The sequence below is a fragment of the Stenella coeruleoalba genome (genome assembly GCF_951394435.1).
Source record: "Stenella coeruleoalba genome assembly, chromosome: 4".
Classification (NCBI taxonomy): domain Eukaryota; kingdom Metazoa; phylum Chordata; class Mammalia; order Artiodactyla; family Delphinidae; genus Stenella; species Stenella coeruleoalba.
In genome coordinates this window covers 81,008,540-81,033,189 of record NC_137149.1, presented here as the reverse complement: position 1 = coordinate 81,033,189, position 24,650 = coordinate 81,008,540, and the positions used below count along the sequence as shown (strand labels likewise).

The 24,650-nt window shown below is 34.0% G+C and overlaps 1 pseudogene across 1 annotated transcript; it reads left to right on the top strand.

Annotated features, from left to right (window-relative positions):
• The first annotated feature begins 17,377 nt into the window (after nt 1–17,377).
• On the top strand, nt 17,378–17,993 carry LOC307185945 (THO complex subunit 7 homolog; annotated as a pseudogene). Its single transcript has 2 exons — nt 17,378–17,645; nt 17,730–17,993. The product of its transcript is annotated as a THO complex subunit 7 homolog (transcript).
• Nucleotides 17,994–24,650: the final 6,657 nt, after the last annotated feature.

Sequence of the window (24,650 nt, the reverse complement as noted above, 5' to 3'; positions counted from 1 at the left end):
TACACTTGTGATCATAAAATTTCATTTTATTTTTTACAGACTATCTCACAACCACATTTCAATGTTATACATACCTCTTATGAACATCAATACAATAGTCATGTTTTGAGAGAAGGATGAATAATATTTTGAGTTAAACTATCCTGTCAGCTTCTAAAATGCACATGTTACGTGCACCCAACTGTAAACAGAGCAATATAATATGTATACCAGGTCAAGACAAACATTTTTCAATGTAACTTGAAAAACATAACTTGCCCAAAAGAGGAACCACCCTACCTCTAAAAGAATATCTGCTGGTAGGGTCAATTTTTTTTTTTTTTCCTCTAAGGATGGGAGAATACTTAGCTCTGTTCAAGCACCCACATGCATAATTGAATTTCTGGAGTTCTGCACCACAGAGCATGGAGGATAAGATTTTAACCAGGAATATTTTAGAACAGATGTTGTCAGTTGTCTACTTTGAACTTTTCTATCAAATGTATGATTTTGAATAGTTATGCTTCTTGGATGGTCCTGCCAGGATGTGTCAGCTGCAAAATGTATCAACAGTTAACTTAGTAAATTGACCTAGTGGGTGGGTTCTGTTAGCATTCTCCATTAAAGATTGCATACTACCTTCCAAACGCATTAGTTTTCTTCTTTCCATAGTTGACATCAAACTGCACTTTCTGGCACTAGTTAAAGAGAATGATCAAATGATTTTTCAAACAACCACTGGTTTAGAATAGAAAAACCATATTTTTAATACAGAAAGATATTTTCACATTTACTACAGTAATAGCATCTGGATGCAGTTTTTTTCTAAAAGCTTATCAATATGTTTATAATAATACACTTTAATGAATATGTAGTTCTTTGAATGAAAGGGCAGTGTCTTCATGTTTGCCAGACTGAGGTTTATCACAAAACTTGAAGAAGAAGAATACTGATGTCTGAAAAAATTGCTAAAAAATACATGAAAGGAGGACTTCATTTTATAACACTTGCTTTGAAATCTGATATTTTCCAAAACCATTTTCACTCAGTCTAGTCTCATGGTAGTTTTTAAACTGAAAGCTTTGAAGCACTTTTGCCAATTTTGGATCAATAAGGAACTGATGTAATTCGATCCATAAATACTTTCTAACCATAGTAAAATACTGATAGATTGATGAATGTCATGACAACTCTTATGATCTTAGCTATTATCAATGTAAACTGAGAGCAAAACAAAGACAGAACAGCAGTAATGCTTTAAACCAACTTGGCCTCTGACATATTGAGTAAATCTTCAAACCCAGGCTGGGAGCTTATTGAGGAAGAAATAGACCTGGAAATTAAGCTAGCTAAATTTTTAAATACTATCATGTATTAAGTGTTTACATTATGCCAGGAGCTCTAGTAAGAATGTTACCTATATATTGACTGACAACAGCCAAATGTGATAGGCACTAATATTAATCCTTTTTTGCAGACAGGAAAAGGTAGATCTACATAGTGGGACAACTTCCTCAAAGGAATTCACAAAGCTAAAATATGAACCTGAATCTGTGAAATTAAAAAACCCATGTTTTTTACAACTACATAAAAGTATATACTAGATAGAGTGTATGTAGTACGTTACTGCTAGATTTGCCTCTTTTCCTGTGTGAATTTTTCCTTTAATTACTAAGATTTCTTATCAAAACAAAAGCAAGAGTTACAAATATCTGATTACTCTAACAGAGGGCAGAAAAAAAAGGTTTCTAACATTTCCATGATATATAGTTGGGAACAAACTCTCAGAAAACTGTTTCACAGTCATGTTTATTATTTATAGGTGTAACCAGAAAAGATGAAAGTAATTTTGGTAAATTTTTAAAAAAACAGACATTCAGAGCAAAAATGTATGAAATTTTGATTTTAGAAGCCTGTTCATGAGATTATAGCTATCAGCACACCATCTCAGTTTTTCTTTTATTGTCCATTCATCATTCATTTATCCATTTAACAAACTTAGGGTAGAGCTCTGCTAAGCAATGTGGACATAAAGATGCATAACATATTTCCTCATCTTAAGACAAATTTTTATCTAATTATAATACAGTGGGATAAATGTTTCAAAATAAATAAAAGATAGTTAAAAACAAAGTACTGTGGAATAAATAATGAAATGACTATTTCTACATAATACATTTGAAGACTCCTTTATATGAATGTTAGGTGAGATAAAACTTCAAAGTTCATAAGGCACAAAGATGGGAATCTAGTCTTGAAATAGGAAACAGTGTAGTTAACTAATGGTACATATTAATGTCCATTGTCACACAAAACATTTTTATCACCCTTACCCAAAACCCCACAAATACACCCAATGCGTCACCAAATTGCATTGTTTCCAGAACCAAAAGCGACAATGCATTACCTTACAAAAGTAGAAATTTCGAAAGAATATTGGTATCAGTGAGATACTGTAATTTAGTATGAGTTGTACTCAAAAAGCCTTATTTTGAGCTTTTAATAAATCACTGATAAAGATTTAAAACAATAAGAAAGACTTTTGCTTTAGTAAGACAGACTAGGTAATTTGAACCAACTCTCCTACTGAGACAACTAGAAAATATGAACAGGAGAAAATTTATTTTCTTGAAAGCTTTAGAAAGTTTAAAAAACAATGAAAGTGATAGTATCAAGATCCAGAAGAATAAAGAAATACAGAGAGGAGAGCCTAGAATTTTTCACTATTTATTTCCTAGGGGCATATGTAGATTATAGAGATGAAAGGGTCTATGATGCTGTTCCATTTGGAAGAGTGTTGCTCATGATTCATATCCTTTCAACTGGGAATATCTATTGGTTCTTCCTGTGGAAATATGTCTCTTTTCCCCAGGAGATTTAAGGAATCATCTCATGTAGCTTCTTTGGGCTATTCTCTCTCTCTCTCCTCTAACTCTCTTACTCTCTAATTGGAGATATTTTCAATGAAAATCAATATCTTGCTTTTCTAAAAGTTCCATACATAACAATCCACACTCCTAAACAAAATATTCATCTCAATCTAAAGTAGAAGTCATTGCAAAGGAGGTAGAAACATAGTAGTCCTCTGTATTAAATATCTCCACCGAATAAGTGGATGAAAAGTGAATAACTAAAGCATGAATTCTGATCCCAGTCCTGTCACTAGCTGCCAATATGATCCCGACGTGTCCTAGACTCTGTACCTTAATTTTAGAAAATTAGGAATACTATTATCTTTCTCTCCAAGTTTTTTTTGTAAGGATCAAATAAGATAATGCAAGGGAAGTCTTTTGTCAACCATAGGTCATTTTTTTCCCCCAAATTAAAAGATACATGGGTTGAATTTAAGGGAAAAAAAAACTCTCTACAGGAGAGAACTGCCTTTAAGTCTTTCCTGACTGACATCTGGTTTTTAGGAAAAAAAATAACCTGCCATTTCTAACTATCACACGTTTGCCACTCTCCTTCCCACGAACTTTAACATTCCAGTTACGAGTACTACTAAACTATGCTGACAGTAAGACTAACAGAAAGAAAATTTTAATTAACATAAATTATTCTTATTTAATATTATATCAATTTAAATGTGAACATTCAATATAAAATACCACTGGTTCTTGACTGGAAATCTAAATGAGTCTTTCAATATGGAACAAAAGTGACATCGTGAGAATATTGTATTGTCCTTGGGGATGCATTTTTTTCAATGTTCCCTGCCTTGATTTAGGATATCATTTCTTAAAGAGGTCTCCTGGGAAAATAATTTTATGAATCATATTATCTGAGGAAAAAATCTTGTAAGTGGTACTATCACTGGCCTGCCATTCACAAAGTAGCATGAAGGTATAGAATTAACTCTAAACCTAAAAATTAAAGATTAGATTCCTAATGTCTTAAAGCAAATCAGTAAGAAAAATACAAATGTACAGGTCATCCCGTATCTATTATCAGAATAAATACAAGCAAGAGCATGTAGGGAAGACAAAATTTGTCAAAAAAACAAACTCTCTAAAAAGATCTGCCTGAAGAAATGTCAGCTGTCCATAATCCCTTTCACAACTTGGCAACTACTGAGTGGCGGAAGGGGAAGACAGGACTTGGAAAGTTTTCATTCATGCATCTGGTAACACTTTTAACAATTACTGTTACTAAACTCCACTGGGATTTAGTGAAAGGTTACTATATCACAGACACCAAAGCTACTCATCACTCTTGCTACTCTGCCACAAATTCTAGTCACTTCAGTTACCAATTATACTCTGCTGCATTCAGGGTCAAGGAGATATTTTCGGTTTAAGGCAGCCCTATCATTTCAAGAAGAGGTATTTCCATGCCAGGCATCTTAACTCATTACTGCTTATCTCTGACTCATTCCGAGTTCTTTGGGTTCCAGAATTCCCATTTCTTTATTTTACCTGAAACAGCACCATGGGACATTATCTCCAGTCCTGCACAATATATTTACCTCCTCATCAGGCTATGCCAGGGCAGCTGGGTTTTACAAGGGTATACTATTTTCCTAGGAATGCCATAACAAACTACCACAAATGGCATGGCTTAAAATAACAGAAATTCATTGTCTCACATTTCTGAAGGCTCAAAGTCCAAAATCAAGTTGTTGACAAGACCAGGCTCCCTCTGAAACCCGTAGGGGAGAATCCTTTCTTGCCTCTTCCTAGCTTTGGTGATTTGCAACAAACTTTAGCATTCCTTGGCTTGCCCCTGCAGAATTTCAATCTCTACCTCAGTTGTCACATGGCCTTCTCCCCTCTTTGTCTCTATCTCCATCTGGCATTTTCTACGTCTCATAAGGACACCAGTCATATTGGATTAGGGTCCACCCTAATGACCTCAGCTTAACTACATCTGCAAAGACCCTATTTCCAAATAAGATCACATTCCCAGGTTCCAGGGATTAAGACCAACATATCTTTTGGAGGAACACAATTCAACCCATAACAAAGGGCTAGGGATGGTTTTCCTCAGCCCTTGGCGCCATGTCCTTTTGAAGCTTGCAAACCTTAATTCTTATGAGACAGCCAAATAATTATACTCCTCAATTCTCCGCATTTACTTTGGGGTAAAAGGAAAAATTCTGGATTATTCACTTTTTTGTACTAAAGTATATATCCATAGCCTTTGCCATCTAATTTTGCAGTGCCATCCTACTGTGGATGACAAATACTTTCCTGCCCCTGTGCAGTAAGACTTGGTTGGCCAATGAAGTTTAGTGGGTTCATTGAAAGACTAAACTGTACTTGCTTGATTTGGCCTGGTTCTTGGACTCCTGCTGTAACTCATGAGAAGAACATGTCCCAGGTATCTTCTGGTCAAAAAAGAATGAGAAAGATGTGGAATTTTCTAATACAATCTTTAACGTGTAAACAAGACCGACAGATCTGCAGATTAAAGAAAAGGTAACCCTGCTGACCCACAAAACTCTGAGCAAGAGAAATAAGTATTTGTCTTTTTAGGCTACTAAATATTGGGGTGGTTTGTTTCACAGCACTATTATAGTAATAGCTGACCAATATGTTCTATTGTGTTCTGATGACTTAAGATATATGCCCACTTTATCACTCCCTCTTCTCTAAAATTTTCCTGATTGATTTTGCAGGTTCTTCTTATTGAAAATTATTTCAGGCTTAATTTATTAAGAGAGCTACTCAATATTAAAAGAAATATGTCTGTCTTATGAGCCATTTATTTCAGAAATTATACTTCTGATACTATTTGTGATTATCACAATTGGCCTATCACATATTCCACTGAAATTAACTTCCCACAGAAGATAATAGAAAGAAACAGAAAAGGCTAAATCCTTGGGCATGTGTGAAATAATTTCAGGGGCCTCTTATATAAGGTGACCATATAATTAATCGTGTACTCTGGGACACCTTTGAGAATGAAAGAAGATACTCTTAATAGTTATGCCACAGTCAGTCATAAACCAGACTTCCTGAGCATTCTGGCATGTATGATCATGGTTCTTATGGTGAAACAACACTGAAGCACATAAAGAGTTTAATTTTCATCATTGTCTATTCAGCACCTTAATGTCTTTCATATAAATGCTGGTTAAGATATTTGCATTTAGATTTGCAAGGTATAGAAATCAGAAAGAGTAACTCCAGAAAACTCCCAAGGGGAAAAGCAGCTATTTATCTTTTTTGGATACAGGTTAATAGTCTGTATTTATTGTTAGAGCAATGCTTACTGAGGAAGATTCACAAAGAAAATATTTCAGAAAGAGTTCAGGCTCTTCAGGGAGCAGGTTAACTTCCTTTTGACATTTCCAATTCCAGGTATACAGAGAACTGATTTCCTTACTGGACAGAAGGAGAACAAATCCAAATAATATGAGTTTTAGCCTTATATACCCCAATTATTCTCAAAGCCTTCAGCACTAGTTTTCAGAATAAAAGATGATTCAGCTCTCTGTTTTTCTGTCTTCCTGCTAAGACATTATTTATCACTTCGATCTATTGACATTACAGTGATGGTGGAAAAGCAAAGGTGGGTAAAACTGGTGGGATCTTAGCACAAATCAAAGGAATAACTCAAGCCTGTATGAGCAGTTATGCATTCTTCAATACCATGCACTTGTGATGAAAAAAATGAAAATTTCAACTAAGAATGTCCTTGAGAAAGCAGTAAATATATAGATTTTATTAAATCTCAACCCTTGAAGACATATCTTTTTAATTTTCTGTGCAGTGATATGAGAAATACATATGAAGCCTTTCTGCTATATAATGAAATACAATGGTTGTGTCACAGAAAACTTGCATGAAAATTTGTTTACTGTGTCACTGAACCGAAAGCAAGTGCATTTTCATAAAATATCATTGTCATTTGAAAGGATGTCTGACACACAAACTATGGGTATTGAGACTTGGGTGTTTGGCAGACATTTTCTCAAAAATGCACAAAGTGAGCCTGCCATGCCAAAGAAAGCAAGTGAGAGGTATGTTGCCAAGAATTCACGTAAAAATTTGAATCTGGGAAAATGCCTACCCACTGCCATGAACTTAAAAGTTCCTAGTAGGTAAATAATTTTCTGAGACAATCAGAGGTAATATTAATAAAGGTGATATTTTGCTATTTGATTTATATATTGAAATGTGCCAAAATTTTGGAAGAGTTCCATAACTCTGTAAACAAATACTTTCCAAATGGCCATTGCATGATGTTACAAAATAATGCATGGAGAAATGATACAATCAGAGTGCAAAATACATGGTGGACTTTAAGGTAACAATGTAAAAAACGTTCATTGATATTGTTTAATATTCTTTACTAAATTTTAAGAAATTACTAATATTGAGTTTTGATGTAGAATCAAAGAAGACTATTCCAAAATAAGTGAAAAGGCTATTGAAATATTTTTCTCTTTCCAATTACATATCTGTGTAAAGCCAGATTTTCTTCATGTTCTGTAACCAAAATAATATAGTAGGTTGAATCCAGAGACATATAGAAAAATCTATATGTCTTCTACTTTACCAGACATTAAGGAAATTGTAAAGCTATTTTAAAAATCATTCTATCAGTAATTATTTTTTATTTTGAAAACTGTAGTTATTTAATTTAAAAATATTTTATGCTATCATAGTGAGCTTACTATTATTCATACTTTAAAATTTGATTTTAATTTCCAACATAATAAATATTGGTAGATCTAACTCATGTGAATACAAACTTTTTTTGTGGTACTCAGCAATTTTTTAACACAATAAGAGAGTCCTAAAAGCAAAAGTTTTGACTATCATTGCTCTAGTCAAATCCTTTTTGTCTCTTCTGGATTCAGTTTCATTTTGTTTTGTTTTCAATTGATAAAGATAGAGAGATAAAAATCACTTTTTATTTCCTAAAAACCCTGCTATGTATAATCCCAATTCTAGTCAACTCTTGTTTAATTCTTATTTTAAGAAGAACATTAATAAAACTTACACCATAAAATTATCTATTGGAAGCACTGCACTGATGGTAGAAAAATCAATTTGTTGAGTTTTATGCAAAGTACAGGCCAACTAAAGGGGCAATGATATGATTATGATCATTCTGTTGTGTCTTTTCCATGAAGTATTATGTGAAATTAGAAGAGTTACACTGTAGATTTCTCCTCTGGATGAGATTATCCACCCATTTCCATCTCCTTATCTATTGTGAGCTGCTTTCAAATTGTTAGAGTAATGGGTTGCATAGCTAATGTATTTGTTCAGGAAGAAAAGGAATTGTTTTGACGTACATTAAAAAAAATTGTTCTGATGTTTTCATAGGATTAAACTTATTTTTGTCCCCCTAGTTTGGTGATAGTGAGTTTTCAACCTGTTTGTTTTGTTTTATTTTGTTTTTGTTTTTGAAATTTTTGGACTTCATGATATTTTTTAAAACTCTCAGTTTCTTTGTGTTCTGATTTAATGCTTAAGGATTTCATTGAGAAATTTACTACTCCCTGATGACTTACTGGGGAACCAGTTTCAAGGGGAAGTGAATTAAGTTCTCTAATTTTAGGCATATTCTATTCACTATACCCCTCACATTATGACTCCCAATGCTGTAAATGTAAAAGACAAAAGACCTTTAAAAGACATTAGAAAAACTAACATAGGAAAAATGGATAAAATGAGTTTTAAAATGAATTTATAAAATTCAAGAAAAAACTCTTACAGATCAACAAGCATATGCTTTGACAAGCTGAAACGCTAAAAGTGGATGGATGGTGCTCTGTACATTGGAAACTTCAGCTCTGAAAATCAGGGCAACAGATCCTTGACAAGTAAAGACACTGGATGTGTCTAGTCAGAATAATAGTAAAGGATTTTTTTCTTACTTTGTGACTCAAATTTGTAAATTATATTGGAAATTAATATCTAGATATGTTCAAGATATGCCCTATTCTAACAAGTTTTTATTCAGTATCTACCCAAGTTTCTTGCACACACAAGACCTGAAATGTGTGTTTGTTGAATAATAAACCTGGACTTAGTTCCATGTTAGTTTTCTCCAATAAATTTCAACATGGAAAAAAAAATGCACCCGGTATCCAGACTCCTTACTTTGCCTTTGATAAATCATTCCCAGTCCAACTCTGGCCCTGAAAACATCCCCAGTATCTTCTTTTTTTTTCTGCTCCAATTCCAACTCTTGGATGTAAAAATTAAATACATGTGTGATCTGGAAATATAACAGCAATGAACCTTGGCTGCTCTACTCAGACATGTGAGTATTTAAGTAATAAAAGGTTAATACTATACCAGAAGGAGCCAGGAACTCTTATTCTTCCTGCTTAGTACATATAGAAGAGTCAAATGACAGCATGTGGCAGACTACAACTCAGAAAACAATGTGTGCCAGAAGTTTACAGAATAAAATATCCAAAGCCCCAGATGTATAATAAAAGGTGCCTAGAGAAAGAGGAGGGGAACACATTTCTCCTGAAATCTTTTGAAATTCTTCCTTTTAAGTCTTTTGTTGGATTTCGGCTGTCAAAATGGCAAAGTAGACACAACATGAGAAAAAAAATGGATAGAAGAGTTGTATTTTTTATACTTGCAACTTGGGTTGCCATAAAGCTTTGGGTAAAGAAAGAGTGAACTTCACAGCAGTGTAGGATAAATATTGCTTGCTGTAAGGTGCTCACACTTCCAAGCTCAGCTGGAGGTGACTATTGGTTTAGTAGTGCAATGCTATAGACATAATGTGCAAGATTAGAGCAACTCATTCAATATTTCCATTCAACAACAAACTGTGAAGGTACAATTCTATGCCTTGCAACCTCACTTCATAAAATAAGAAAAATGATATTATATAGTTGATCCTGTCAGTGAGGTTGGGAACTTAAATCAGTTTGTTCAGCTCAGAATGAAAAAAGATTTACTCTGGAGAGCCAGCAAATGCTATCTGAAAGTAGACGATACCTTACAGTGGTTGACCTGGAAGGAGTTATTGAAGTCCCTGAGTAAAAAAAGATCAGGAAGTGCTGAAATGAATATTCCGGAATATTCAGAACATCAAGATAACTTTAGTTTAAAACTCTAGAGCTAAATTACTTAGATCAAAAATAAATTTAAGAAAATATAAATTTTAAATTATTTGAAATACCACCATTAATGACTATAAAGAATACTTCATCCTGACAAATATATTCCACTTCAAAATATCCTCACAATTCTAATTTTGAAACTCTCTTTTCTTGAAGGTTTCTGAAGCTTTCAAGACTATTTTGTTTATCACCATGGAGTTTTGGTCACAGATTTTACTTCCCTCATCTAGTTTTATTTTGCTTAGCCTATGTAATCAGAGACATCTATTTCACATTTCATGAGTTCTCAAAGTCTACTTCATGTTGTATACGATGGTCTTATTTAAATAATTAAAGTTGGAAAGTCATTTTAGCTTTTACAAACGAATACTTGAAAGCAAAATCAACTCAATTATAAATTACCAGTTTCTCCTAATAGTATGCTTGCTTGAGGAACTTTATTTGTATTAGTAAACTAAATTTTACTTAAATAAAAATGTATTTATCTTAAACTACTTAGCTTATTTACTATAATCTAAAATACCTCAATGCATATTAGGTACACCTTATATTTTTAAAAATAAATTTTCCATATAATATATGCTAGTTTATAGATCAAATCTTTAAACTTTAGCATGTGCTAGTAAATACTTATGACAATATAGATACTAGTAATCATTATTATATAAAAGAAAGACTATTACTGGTGGAGTAGCTTTTACTGTACTTACTTCGGGCAGATAACAAGTACATATTACCTCTGGACAAAGTATAAAAGGCACTGTAGAGTGATCAAAATTAGACAGAAATTTAAGAGCATTTGACTCTTGAAAGAAAGGAAATGGATTGGATTAGATAGATCCATGTTTATACAGATATCCCCCTGAGGACATTCCCAAGTCTGAAGGTCATGGAATAGCTAAAAATTCAGGAAAAAGTCACAGACTTATTAGATTGAGGTATCAAAAGACAAAGTTTAGAGCAGTCAGACTGCTGGGAATTGAAGGAAAAAGCAAACTGAAAGAGAAGGGCACACAGAGAGGAAGCTGCAAAACTTGTATATAAAATGTTCAGAAACTATGCATGCATGAGGAAGACTTTAAGAAGTCCAACAGAAAACAACATGTTGCTAACAGCACAAGACAAAAATTGGTACATTTTAGATGTTTGGTAAACACATTGGGTTTTCCACTGAAATCCAAGAATGGCCATACTTTTTTCTCAGGTCTAAGGAATTCACTCTGAGCCTAAAGGCAAAACAAATACAGACTTGCTCTAAGAAATCATATAACCAAGACTTCAAGATTTCAAGTTAATCAGCCAGTTACTTAACTATCATCTAGAGCAGAAATTTTCCAGAGGAAAATAACAGGAACCAGTGTCTTTAAAATAAACCATCCAGACTACAGTAAAAATTAATAAATGTGAACAGGAATATCTAGTCCACAATCAAGAGAAGCAGCAGCACACAGAAACACATTCTTAAATAACACAGAGGTTAGATTAATAAGTACTTTAAAGCAGCTAACATAAAATGTTCAAGGAATTGAAGGAAAATCTGGTCATAATAATCAAACTGATGGATAATTTCAACAGGTAAATGGAAACTATAAAAAGAAACTATGGAAATTCTGGGACAGGAAATACAATATGTGAATTTAAGAATTCACAGGCTTCAGAGAACACTGAAGTTGGCAAAGAAAGAGAGAGACAGAGAGGTAGAGAGGAAATGTAAAGATAGTAGAAGGAAATATATCTAATGTATACATCAGAGAAACAAAATTGAAAAAAAAATCAAGCAAATATATGTAGTTGTGTATCCATAAGAAGAGGAGAAAAGAAAGAAAACTAAAAATAATACTTGAAGAATTGTTGAAAGAATATATAATTTATAGATCTAAAAAACTCAGAGAACTCCAAGCTTTATAAATATAAATAAACCCACATTCAGTCACATTATAATCAAACCGCAGAACCCCAAATGTGAGTAAAACTTTGAAGATGCCAACAACAACAACAACAACAACAAATACTTTAAATATAGGGGAGCATTGATAATAATGCTGGCTAAATTCTGATCAAAGTATGTGAAGGAAAAAAGACAATGGTGTGATATCTTTAATGGGCTGAAAAGAAAAAAATATATATATATATAAACCTAGAATTATATATCCAGTTTAAATATGATTCAAAAATGGAGAAAATACTAATATATTTTCAGGTAAACAGGTGCTGAATCTATCCTCATAAAACCTAAACTATAAAAACTGCTAAATGAATTTCTTGAGACTGAAGGGAAATGCTGTAAAATGGAATCTCAGCTCTACAAGAAGGAGCAAAAATATAAGAAATAGAAAATACCTAGATAAATATATAAAATATATAAAAAACATCTTAATTTTTACTCTTTTAATTTCTTTTTAAAAAAGTAACTAACAGTTTAAAATTATAACATCCTAATGCAGAGTTTGTCATTTGTGTGCATGTGTGTGTGTCTGTGTGTGTCTGTGTGTGTGTCTGTGTGTATAAACAATATCACAAAGGTTGGAGATATTGCTTGAATCTTGCATTTTACATTCATTTTACATTAGCTCTGAGAAGCCTTTGATAAATTATGAATATGTATTATAATCCCTAGAACATCATTAAACATACAAAAACTAGAAATAAAAGGCAATAGAGAGATTTACATGGACCAAAAATAATATTTGATTACCACATAAAAGAGAAAAGGAGGAACAGAAAACAGAACAAATGTAGAAAAAAGAAATATAAAATGGTAGAGCTAAATGCAACCACAAAAAGAATTATAATAAATTTGAATGAACCAAACAAAAGGAGTTAGAATGAATTGAAAAAGGTAGATTTATTGTCTATAAGTTATTTGCTTTAAATAGGACACAGTTGATTAAAAGTAAAGTATAAAAAGATATATACCATGCAAACATTAATCAAAAGAAAGCAAAAGTGCTTAGAGTAATAGGAAACAAACCAGAATTTAAACTGAGGAATGTTATTAGGGATGAAGTGGGACACTAATATGAATAAAGGGTCAATTCATCAAGGGTACAAAACTATCATAAATAAGCATCATCTAGTAACAGAATCTTGCCATACATGAAGCAAAAACAGGTAAACAATCTACAGAGATAGAAATTAAATAAAAATAATATTTACATATGTTGGTGTGTATTGGCTAGAAAACACATAAGGAAAATTTCTGGAATAATGGGAAAAGTCTATGCTTAATTTGGGTGGTGGCTATAGTTTTATACACATTTATCAAAACTTGAGTCGTATATTGTAGATTTATCCATTTCATTACATGTAAATTTAACCTCAATGAAAAAATCAAAGGAACAAATATGGGTCAGACAGTTATACACGACACAAGATTTCATTTATTATCTGCATGCACATTATGAGTTAGATAGCATTATTTTTTGATATGATGGAACTTATTTTAAGAGAGATTAAATGATTCACTCAAGGTCACAGAATTAGTTAGTGGCAGAATCAATATTGAAATGCAGTTTGGTATTTATTCCACTATACCATATTCTAATTTAAAAGATTCTATGTAACATAAGCATTATAATCTCTTATAAAATCATATGGTACTAATTTTTGGTTATGCTTTTCTATTTTTTTTCTTATTTAATGATCATTTTGCTGTAAATCACGTACCTGCTATATGCTCAAAGGTTTATGTCTTGACAGTAAGGCCATTGTCAAGAGGATCTTTCTTTGTTTGGAGTGGAAAAGTTAAGATAGCTGAGATAAACTTCTTAGTGATCATTAATAGGTGGAACATTCCAAGAATTACAAAGTCCTACCAACCACTATGTTAATTGAATAGAAGTTAATCATAGGTGTAATATAAGCCATACATAGGCAATACATTCCAACATTACCATTATACCAATATGTTAATAAAATTATCTTTTTGTGAGGGCTCAGGGTATTTTTTTCTTCCTTTGTTCCCTATTTCTATTTTTTTTAATCAACAAAAATTTCTTTTTTCAAAGGATAACATATTTTTTAATGTGATTCATATTTAAAATGTAAATTAAGTGATTCAGAGGTTTAAAACTGAAGTCCTTGACTTGTTTGAGATTCACCATCTCCTGGGAGACAACTAAAAATTAACAGGAGTGATCAAGCCTTATTTTTGAATAGTAACTCTCCCCGAGGGAACTTTCTGCAGCTTAGAATAACAGAGAATCTGTAGTCCTGGATTTAACAAATTTTAAAATGTAATAAAATACACAGCAGTTAAGTTGTACAGAACTATCCTCATTGACTTAGAAAGCTCTTGAGAATCTTGCAATATGTTAGACTCAATCAGCATTGTGAACATTGTGATTATCATTGCCTATCATAACTAATAAACTAGTCATTTGAACTTTCAACTGATTTGAATTCTACATAAAGGAAGTCTATTATGTTTATAGAAGCCTTACATTTTAATTCAATCAATAATATTCTTGCTTTGCATTTATCAGCACTTTATATATATTTCATCTTATATAAGTTTAATTTGTATTTTTTGAATTTATTGCATTTTTGACACCCATCCCTTATTTAGTATTTATTCAATCACTTATTCATTCACTTCATTCACTCTCAGATGATGCCATTATTTTTATTTCACAGAAAAAGAAGAAAAAAAAGACACGATCAGAGATTTTCCGCCTCATGCCAAACACCAAATTAGCCAATGAACCTATATTTGTGCCCACATACTCTACCTATACTCCAGATGTAATCGGCAATCATCCCTATGTATGAATTGGATCCTAAGAACAAACGCAAAGACATTGCTCCTACAATTTTGGGCTATCTACTTTATCATTGTCTTTGCCTTCACATCTGGATCATAGCTTAAAAATAAATCATGCTTTAACATCTCCCATCTTAAAACCAACCAACCAGCTCTTCCCTGATCTCATGTCCTTCTGCCAATACTGACGTTTCTTTCCTGTCTCACTGTTATGGACTGAATGTTTGTGTACCCTCAAATTCATATGTTGAAGTTTAATCCCCAGTGTGATGGTATTAGGAAGTGGGGCCTTTGGGGTGATTAAGTCATGAGGTCCTTATGATGGGATTAGTGTCCTTATAAAAAGAGACCGGAAAGCTCTCTTGCTTCTTTCTGTCATATGGTACAACAAAAATTCAGTAGTCTGCAGCTAAGAAAAGAACTCTTACCAGAATTTGACCGTGTTGGCACACTGATCTCAGACTTCCAGCCTCCAAAACTGTAAAATAGATTTATGTTGTTTATACGCCACCTAATATCTATGGTGCTTTGTTATAGCAGCCAGAACCGACCAAGACACTCTCCTCACAATAAAATCTTCAAAAGAGTTGTCAATACTGATTGTTTCTACTTCCTGATCTTCAATTCTCTCTTGAATTCTCTCCAGTCATTACTCACCACCACTATTCCCCTAACATCTTTGTTGTCAAGGTCACCAATAACCTTCTCTGTGAGAAGTCCCACAGTCCTCACTGCTCATTTTACCAAGCCTATCAACACCACTTGATAAGTTTATCATTTCCTCTTCCCTAAAATATTTCTTCACATTTCTTCTGGAATACCAGTCTTTCTTGGTTCTCTTTCTTTGCTTGTTCTCTTCTGTGTTGTTCTCAGCTCTATCTACAATGTGTAGACCTGTGACTGCAATGACACAGGCATGCATTAATACATTTTGAATGAATAAATTAATGAATACTTGTGTTTAAAAGCCACTCTTGCTCTTCAACTGAAGGTAATCACAGAGTAGAGACAAATATAAGCATTAAAAAATGACTGCTAATCATTTATCTCTTCTAACGACGGTATAACATGAAGAAAAAATGTTCCTATCAATATCATAAATACAGCCTAAGACAATTGTCATGTGACTTTTCTTGTATAATATTAAACCATGAGATTTTTTTTTACAGTTTTAATATTGTCTTTCTAATCAGAGTATAATTAACATTGCTTTGCATTTGTATATAGTCTTAATTTTATATTTATCTACATTGTGTATATGAATGTTACAAATATATATTTTCTTCTACATGTAAGATTTCCTGTGCAGATTACATGCTTGTCAAAAGCTTTCTCAAGTTAAATGATGAGAAGATAGCTCCATAGAAAATTTCTGTTTTAAGACCACTACAAAACTTAAACTTTCCATTTGAACAAAATAACAACAAACAAAAATTAAAATGTGCCTATTGTCCAAGAATTACTGGTTTCTTTAACATGACCCCTAGAGACACAGCAGGGTCTCTGTAAAATAAGAACAAGTAGAACAGTAAAACATGAAATTACAACATAATTTGGCATGTATGTGTATATTTATTCTTTGGTTAAAAATAGTTCATTATCACTGAGGAGATTATTCAAACAAACGGAAGCATTACCATCTAAGAAGTCATGAGATTAAAAAGGAGATATCAATACTTTATTTTTTCAGAACATACTTCAGAATACTTGAAGTATGCTCAAGTAGCATAATTATCCTATTCATGACCAGCTCACTGTTTTACCTGTCAAACTGAGTCTCTTTAGGTGAAAAAAAATCATCATATAATGATTAGCAGACAGATGTGATTTAATAAATATTGAGAATAAAAGCACTGCACAATTTTAATGGATCTGTAATTGTAATTCCCAAGTATCTTTCCTTCCTCAACTAATTGGGTAATGACATTGCTAGAATTAATCCAAGGTCATCAGCTTGCACACAGTGCAGATGGTTTCTCCACTTTACGGGTATACAGGGGATTCGAGACTACTATTGCCTGCTGCTTTTCAAACTAATTTTTATTCTTAAAAATCCACATTTTCACTGCAGCTGAACAGCTAAGCCATATGTTACTTTGTGAATACTTTAAATTATCTGGTGCATGTAATTATTACGCTAAAACTAGCATGCATTAGTACTTTTCGATTTTGTTGTAAGAAAAAAACACTCACAGTACTCTGCTTTGTGTGTGTGGCTTTTTTTTTCCCTCTATGTACCAAGCTTTAGTTTAAATTATGGCTGCAATGAGAATTTTAACCTAAAATACATTGGTCGGCTGATATGTTTCCTCACATGTAACATATACCAGCATAGTTCAGATTTTGCCTAGTGCTATTTAAGATACTATGTTAATCCATCTAGCTACTAGAAAGTTTGGCTTTGAGATATCTTTCCAACTTCTCCTGTGGTAGCCATGATAAATAGGAACAAGGTATTTCTGTGCTTTTGTCAGAATTCTGACATGCCAATGGCAGGTTTGACAATTTGGGCCTTTTCAAATAATGTAATAGGTAAAATGTCTTTATTAAAAATAGGAATATCTGCCACCGCCGCCGCAGCACACGCCATGGGAGCCGTGACTGATGACGAAGTCATACGGAAGCGTCTCCTCATAGATGGAGATGGTGCTGGAGATGATCGGAGAATTAATCTGCAGGTGAAAAGTTTCATTAAATGGTACAGCTCTGGATCCCAGGAAGAGGGATACAGCCAGTACCAACGTATGCTGAGCACACTGTCCCAATGTGAATTTTCAATGGGCAAAACTTTGCTGGTATATGATATGAATCTCAGAGAAATGGAAGATTTTGAAAAAATTTACAAAGAACTAGAATGTAGCATTGCTGGAGCACATGAAAAAAATGCTGAGTGCAAAAAGCAAATTCTTCAAGCAAAATGAATATGAAAAAATCGCCAAGAATATGATGCATTGGCAAAAGTGATCCAGCGTCATCCAGACAGGCATGAGACATTAAAGGAACTAGAGGCTCTGCGTAAAGAATTAGAGCATCTTTCACATATTAAAGAAAGTGCTGAAGATAAGCTAGAATTGAGAAGGAAACAGTTTCACGTTCTTCTTAGTACCATCCATGAACTTCAGCAAACACTGGAAAATGATGAAAAGCTCTCAGAGGTAGAAGAAGCTCAAGAAAACAAGCATGGAAACTGATCCTAAACCATAGACCAACTAATCACTCACCATTCCCAAGAATACTGAAGTAGCAACATGATCTTAGTGTGTTCAGAATTTGTTGTGCTCTTGAGACATTTAAAGTTTTGGCAGTGAACTACGTTGCTTTTAAATATTAATGCACAGTTCATTCATATTTCTTCACACAAAGGGAGATGACTTCATTATATATTTGTTTTTATTGAAATGCCTTTTTTATACTTAAAAGATAGGAAGCAACACCCAAAAATGTTTAATGAAATGTTTTCAAGCCAGATATGTTAGTGCTCATTGGTATTCTAGGTAGTTTTTAACTGGTAACATTGCTTTGCTCACAAAATAAGTGGAAGATAGTAAGAAGGTGGCATTTCTAGGATGTACATGAGAAAATGAGTCAATTTCTGGAAATCATTACCACTTTTGAAAATGAAGTCCATGAATAGGCTCTCAGGAGGGCTGTGAACTTGTGAAATTATGTACAAAATGTTTGTGGTGTATGCTTATTGTGGGAGAGGTTCCATGATATTAAGAATCACTGATATCAGAGGTAATTACAGATGCAAAATAAATCAATATGCATTACTTTCTAGATCTCTGTCCTTAATACTTGAGCAATGTGGTTGTTAAATGTTTTGTTGAAATGTTTTCTTTCTATCATTTTGTTCTGTAGGAGTCATTTTCAAGAGTCTTGCAAAAAGGATTTCATGATCTTTGTAAAAAATTAAGCCAGGTCTGAATCAAAAAAAAAAGTAATATCAATCATACTTATTTGATAATATTTAACAGTCACCAAAGTGTTTTCATATTAAATATACTTTCATAACACAAAAGCAATCTGAGCTCAGAAGGCAGATGAATCATTATTTTGCATATGAAAAACTCAGAGATCCAAATGATTCACTCAGGGTCCCACAGCCAATAAGTGACAAAACGAGGTTAGGACTTGCTGCTACTTTGGTCTTCCTAGAGCTTATTCTGCCCCCATGACTAGGTCCAGGGTCCTGTCTTTTTCATTTTCGTCTTACCCCATTCATAGATTAGGAACTAGCCATGTGAGGCAGATAGGCAAGATGAATCTATATTAGCCAGCATTCTCCAGAGAAACAGAACTAATAAGATAAGAACAATAGATAGGTAGATAGATTGGCTTATGCAATTATGGATGAAGGCAAATCCCAAGATCTACAGGGTGAGTCTGCAAACTGGAGACCCAGGAGAGTCAGGTCCAGTTCAAGTCCAAAACCCTGAAAACCAGGCGAGCTGCTTGTATTGGCCCACTCACACTAGGGAGGAAAAGCTGCTTTACTCAGTTCACTGATTTAAATGTTAATCTCATCCAAAAACACCCTCACAGACACACCCAAAATACTGATTAACCAAATATCTGGACACTCCACAGGCCAGTCAAGTTGACACATAAAATTAACTATCACAAAAACAAACTAGTTTTTTGCTATAATTATATATTTTTCTATACTGCTTCCCTAATTCACATAAGCTTTGTTAAAATCAAGCTCCATAAATCATGTTGTAAGTAGATGCAATAAATCTTTACACAAACAGAAACTATATATATGTGCATATATATATATTCAAAAGTTATCACTATAGCGAACCAAAAAACCTAAAAGTTTATATCATACTCTGTAAAGTATCTGAAAAATGTCATACAAATAACTGATCCTCTGTGTTCCAAGGGAGAATATATCATAGAACTTGAATGTAGAGATAAAGTGTGACCTAAGATGGACCCTGAAAGACAGATTATAATTAGTTAAATTAAATGAATAAAGAACGCTATTCCAAGCCTAAGAAAACCTGAATAAGGTGAAAAGGCACAAATTTGGTGAACAAATTTTGAAAAACGTGTTGGGGACCATCAAGGATCAAATAAGATTGATGAATTAGGAGGGTTATGGATAATATCAATTTCCTCAAGTAGGCAGGATCTGATTCAGAGTAAAATGGGATCAACTGATGATTTTGAGCAAAGAGGTGAATTGGTGAAAGTAGTCAGGTTTCTGAAAAATTTGCTTGAGGTGATGAATAAAATTGATGCAAAAAGGCATAGACATAAAAAGGAAAACAAATGAAAATTCAGAATCCTTGGCACAAATTTATGAGTATATATAACAGGGTAGTTGCAGAAGGATAAAAAAGGAAGGAAACAAAAACATTACTAAAAATAAACAACTGTTTGAATATGTAAAAAAGGAAAATTCAATGACATATCAAGATTTTAAGACAAGATAGCTCGGGGGATGATGGTATCTCTGATACAAATTTAGAACCAGGACTGAGGCTTTGGCAACACTCACAGCTAGTGATATATAAGAACAATTAAAACCAAACCAATGAAGAAGGAAAAGAAGAAAGGATCATAAGGAAGAGAGAATCAAATTGGAAATTTTACTTGGAGGAGAATGTGTCAAAAAGAGTAGATGGGGCTTCGCTGGTGGCGCAGTGTTTGAGAGTCCGCCTGCCGATGCAGGGGACATGGGTTCGTGCACCGGTCCAGGAAGATCCCACATGCCGCGGAGCGGCTGGGCCCGTGAGCCATGGCCACTGAGCCTGTGCGTCTGGAGCCTGTGCTCCGCAACGGGAGAGGCCACAACAGTGAGAGGCCTGCGTACCGCAAAAAAAAAAAAAGAGTAGATGTTCCAGAGAGGGGAAATAAATAACAGACTTACACACACAGAGAAGACAGATTAGTCTGAGGTTCAAACAGGGAAATAATTGGTGGAACTGTTTAGATTCCTTCTACTAGATGAACATTCTGTACACTAATCAATCGCAGAGGAAAAATTGTCACTGAATTCTAATTGCTAACTTTCACTACTTAATCTCTCTGTGGAGATAAGAATTAGTTATGGAGTGTTTATGTAGATGGCAGTCATCTTGTTTTCCACAAACTCATTTGCATGGAAAAGCGCACATCAGTTAGACACCTGTCAAAATAATTAGCTAAGCATGAGATAAGGCCTTTTAGATTTTAGAACATTCCAAGTATTATCTTTTTTTTTTAATGTATAAAACCAAATCAACACATTTTACAGAAATAATAAGCACTGTATATAATTCTATAATTTTTGTGTTCCTTTTTCTTTGGTTTTTCTTATCTATTTAATAAAGTATCTAATTTAGTAAAATAAAACATTACCAGCTGGTAATCACTGAGATAATGAGAAATGGAATTTCTTCTCACTGTTCTCATCCCTCTCATTCTATGTTAGGCATTGTGAAATTGAAATAAAATCCATTTCAATTAAAAGAGCTCTCTTCTCTTACCATAGAGCACGATAAACAGTATTACTGAATTCAGGTCAATCATAATTTAATCACCATGTATCCATCATTGAACACCAAGTTCACAAGAATATATCCTTTTCTTCTGCATGATGTGAAAGCCCAAGGTTGAAGTATACTTGAAAGCGCTTGTTACTGAGGGCATTCTCTATTTTGCTCCACCTCTTGAGCATGGAACAGGGAACCAAAGATCAGAGCTTGTAGGTCTGGAAGATGTGATGTGATTTGGTGCTTTATAAATGTTTATTTTACAAATATTTAGCCTGCTTCTTTCAGTGAATCTACTGTCCACTATTAAAATTTGAAAAATGTGAAGTTGATACTAGTTCCTTTTATTGTTTACCTTTTAGATGAAGACATGTAATGACATGATGGTCATTTTGGTAACTTAACTTCCCCAATTTCCATGTCCTCAGATGATTTTAAAAATTGAACAGAACAAACTACTTACTATCCTATGTTTTGTGGATATGAAGAAGAATGAGAAGCAGCTCCTGTCCTCAAGTGTGTTCTACAATGGTTAAAGCATTTATAGTTATTGATCTATTAATTAAAAGAAAAAGACATTTGAAGGTCATTTCACGCACAAATGCTTGCCTTTCTTACCTACTTTGTACTTGTCAAAAGTGATCCTAGGGCTTCCCTGGTGGCACAGTGGTTGAGAGTCCGCCTGCCGATGCAGGGGACATGGGTTCGTGCCCTGGTCCGGGAAGATCCCACATGCCGCGGAGTGGTTAGGCTCGTGAGCCACGGCCGCTGAGCCTGAGTGTCTAGAGCCTGTGCTCCACAACGGGAGGGGCCACAACAGTGAGAGGCCCGTGTACCCCCCCCCCAAAAAGTGATCCTAAGCACACAAACATTATATTCTTCTAATTCAAGGTGTCCCACCTTTGTCACTATTGACATTTAGGGGCAGATAGTCCCTTGTGGGGCTTTCCTGTGCATTGTAGGGTGTTTAGTAGCAACCTCAGTCTCTACTAACTGGATGCTAGTAGTGTATCCCTGGGCGTGACATTGAACGCTCTGTCCCAACATTGCCAAATTGCCCAGGATGAGAACCACTGCTCTCCTTGTAGTGAGGACACCTACATTTAAAAGGCAATCAGAGGTGTACATTTTTTTTTTTGATTCCATGTATAAGCAATATCATATGATATTTGTCTTTCTCCATCTGGCTTACTTCACTTAGTATTGTAATCTCTAGGTCCATCCATGTTGTTGCAAATGGCAAGCCAGACAGAGAAAGATAAATATCACATGATATCACTTATATGTGGAATCTAAAATAAAATTTTAAAAAAGATGCAAATGAACTTATTTACAAAACAGAAATAGACCCACAGACATAGAAAACAAACTTATGGTTACCAAATGGAAAAGGGGTGGGGGAGGGAAAAATTAGGAGGTTGGAATTAACATATACACTCTACTACCTGTAAAATAGATAACCAACAAATATATATATATATATATATATATATATATATCTGAATCACCGTGCTGAACACCTGACAATAACACAACATTGTAAATCAACTATACTTCAATTAAAAATAGATATTAAAAAAGAAATACAAAAATTAATTAATTAAATCTGTGCAAAGAAAAAGAAAGCCTCTTCACAGCTTCTTTGCCCCTTTTGCATGCAAGGACGCAAGGAGTTTGGGACCCGGAAGAGGTCCCTCACCTGACCACCTGCACCTGGTCCCAGTCTTTCAGCCTCCAGAACCATGAGAAATAAATTCCTGTTGTTTATAAAATAAAAAACAAACAAACCAAAAAAGGCAATCAGAGGAAAGGGAATCCACAGAGGAGACTCAAAGAAAGCAATCAAGAAATAGAAACAGAACAAAGTCTGAGAAACCAAGAGAGGGAAGAATTTCAAGAAGGAATCTGGTCAGTGGTGTCTTACACTGTGCCCAGTAATAAAGATAAGGCTCTAGAATGCAGTTTAAACAGAACATTTCAGGAGTGATTTTTACATATTGACCTTTACCACACAGCATCTCCTCTAGCCCAGTAGTTCTTAAGTCGCCATGCACATCTGTGTCACCTAGACATCTCAAACCCCAGAGATTCAAATTTAGTCATCTTGGAACATGCTGTGTTACATGTACATATTTTGGAAAAGAAATTTACCTGAGACATCCTGGAATGTGTCCTAATTCACAGCTATTGTTCTAATCTCATTTTCTGTTTCCTTTATTTCCTCTGTAATTTTCTCCTTGTTTTTAGCAGTGTGGAATAGTATAAAGAATGTTGAACTCAGCTGTTCCGGTCAGAGTTCCTAGTTCCCAATTTAACACTAAATAAATGTGTTTACCAGACAAAGTCCCTTATACTCTCCACCTCAGTTTAATTACCTGTAAAATTGGATTGGACAGTTTCTCTAACACTAATCTTCTACATATAATCTGATAAAATAACCAAAGTAAACAGATTCCTGGTGGAAATATTAGTTGATCCATTCCAATCAGATACAAATATTATGAAAATAAAGAAGTAAACCACAGATTATAGAGCAAACTATAGTCTAAAATGTGATACAATCATCACACAGTAACTATGTAATAACATTTCAAATTGTAATATATCTGACAGCCGGAAAAAAATCCAAAATAGTATATAATACTAGATATCCAAATAGAATAATTAATTCTCAAAGAAATATTCTGAGTGATTTACATTTCAATATTCTGAAGAATGAATTCTCACATATATGCATACATGATAGATTTTTTTCTACCAATGATATCACTCTATATATTTAGTTTGGAATTTTGCTTTTCATGTACATTGACTGCAGTTCCTTTATCATCATGGAAGTTGTCATCTCTGAAATGACCACTTGAGAAAGTCAAGAAGCAAGAAGCTGCTGCTACACACTCTACTCACTAGCGCCACAATGACTTCTCAAGCACAGGAAGCAGGGGAAGAGGTAACCAAAGCTGCAGTTTATGGATTCATGCACCTGATGGAGCATCCACAGAGTCAACCTGCACATGGGGTAGTGAATGAAGAAAGCCTGGTGCCTGACATCAGCACGCTTTCAAACTTTGTTTCAAACAGCCAAGTACCTCAGAAAGAAGGGTTCTGCCTTGTCACCTTCCAGACCTCACACAAGTGCATCTTATTAGTCGAACCTCAGTTGTATTCAGATGGAAAGCACCCTTTAGCTTTTAAACATCTCCCCGAAGAAGAAGAATATTTGAGAGAGTTTAAAGAATGCACCACAGTGTATTTCTGAATTTTCCTTTACAAATGGAGTAGAAAGAGCAACAGTAATCTCTTTGAGTTGGTAGTCTTTATTCTTGGCCATGATAGTATATCAGCAAAGAACTTGGGCTATCCTAAAGGTTTAGTG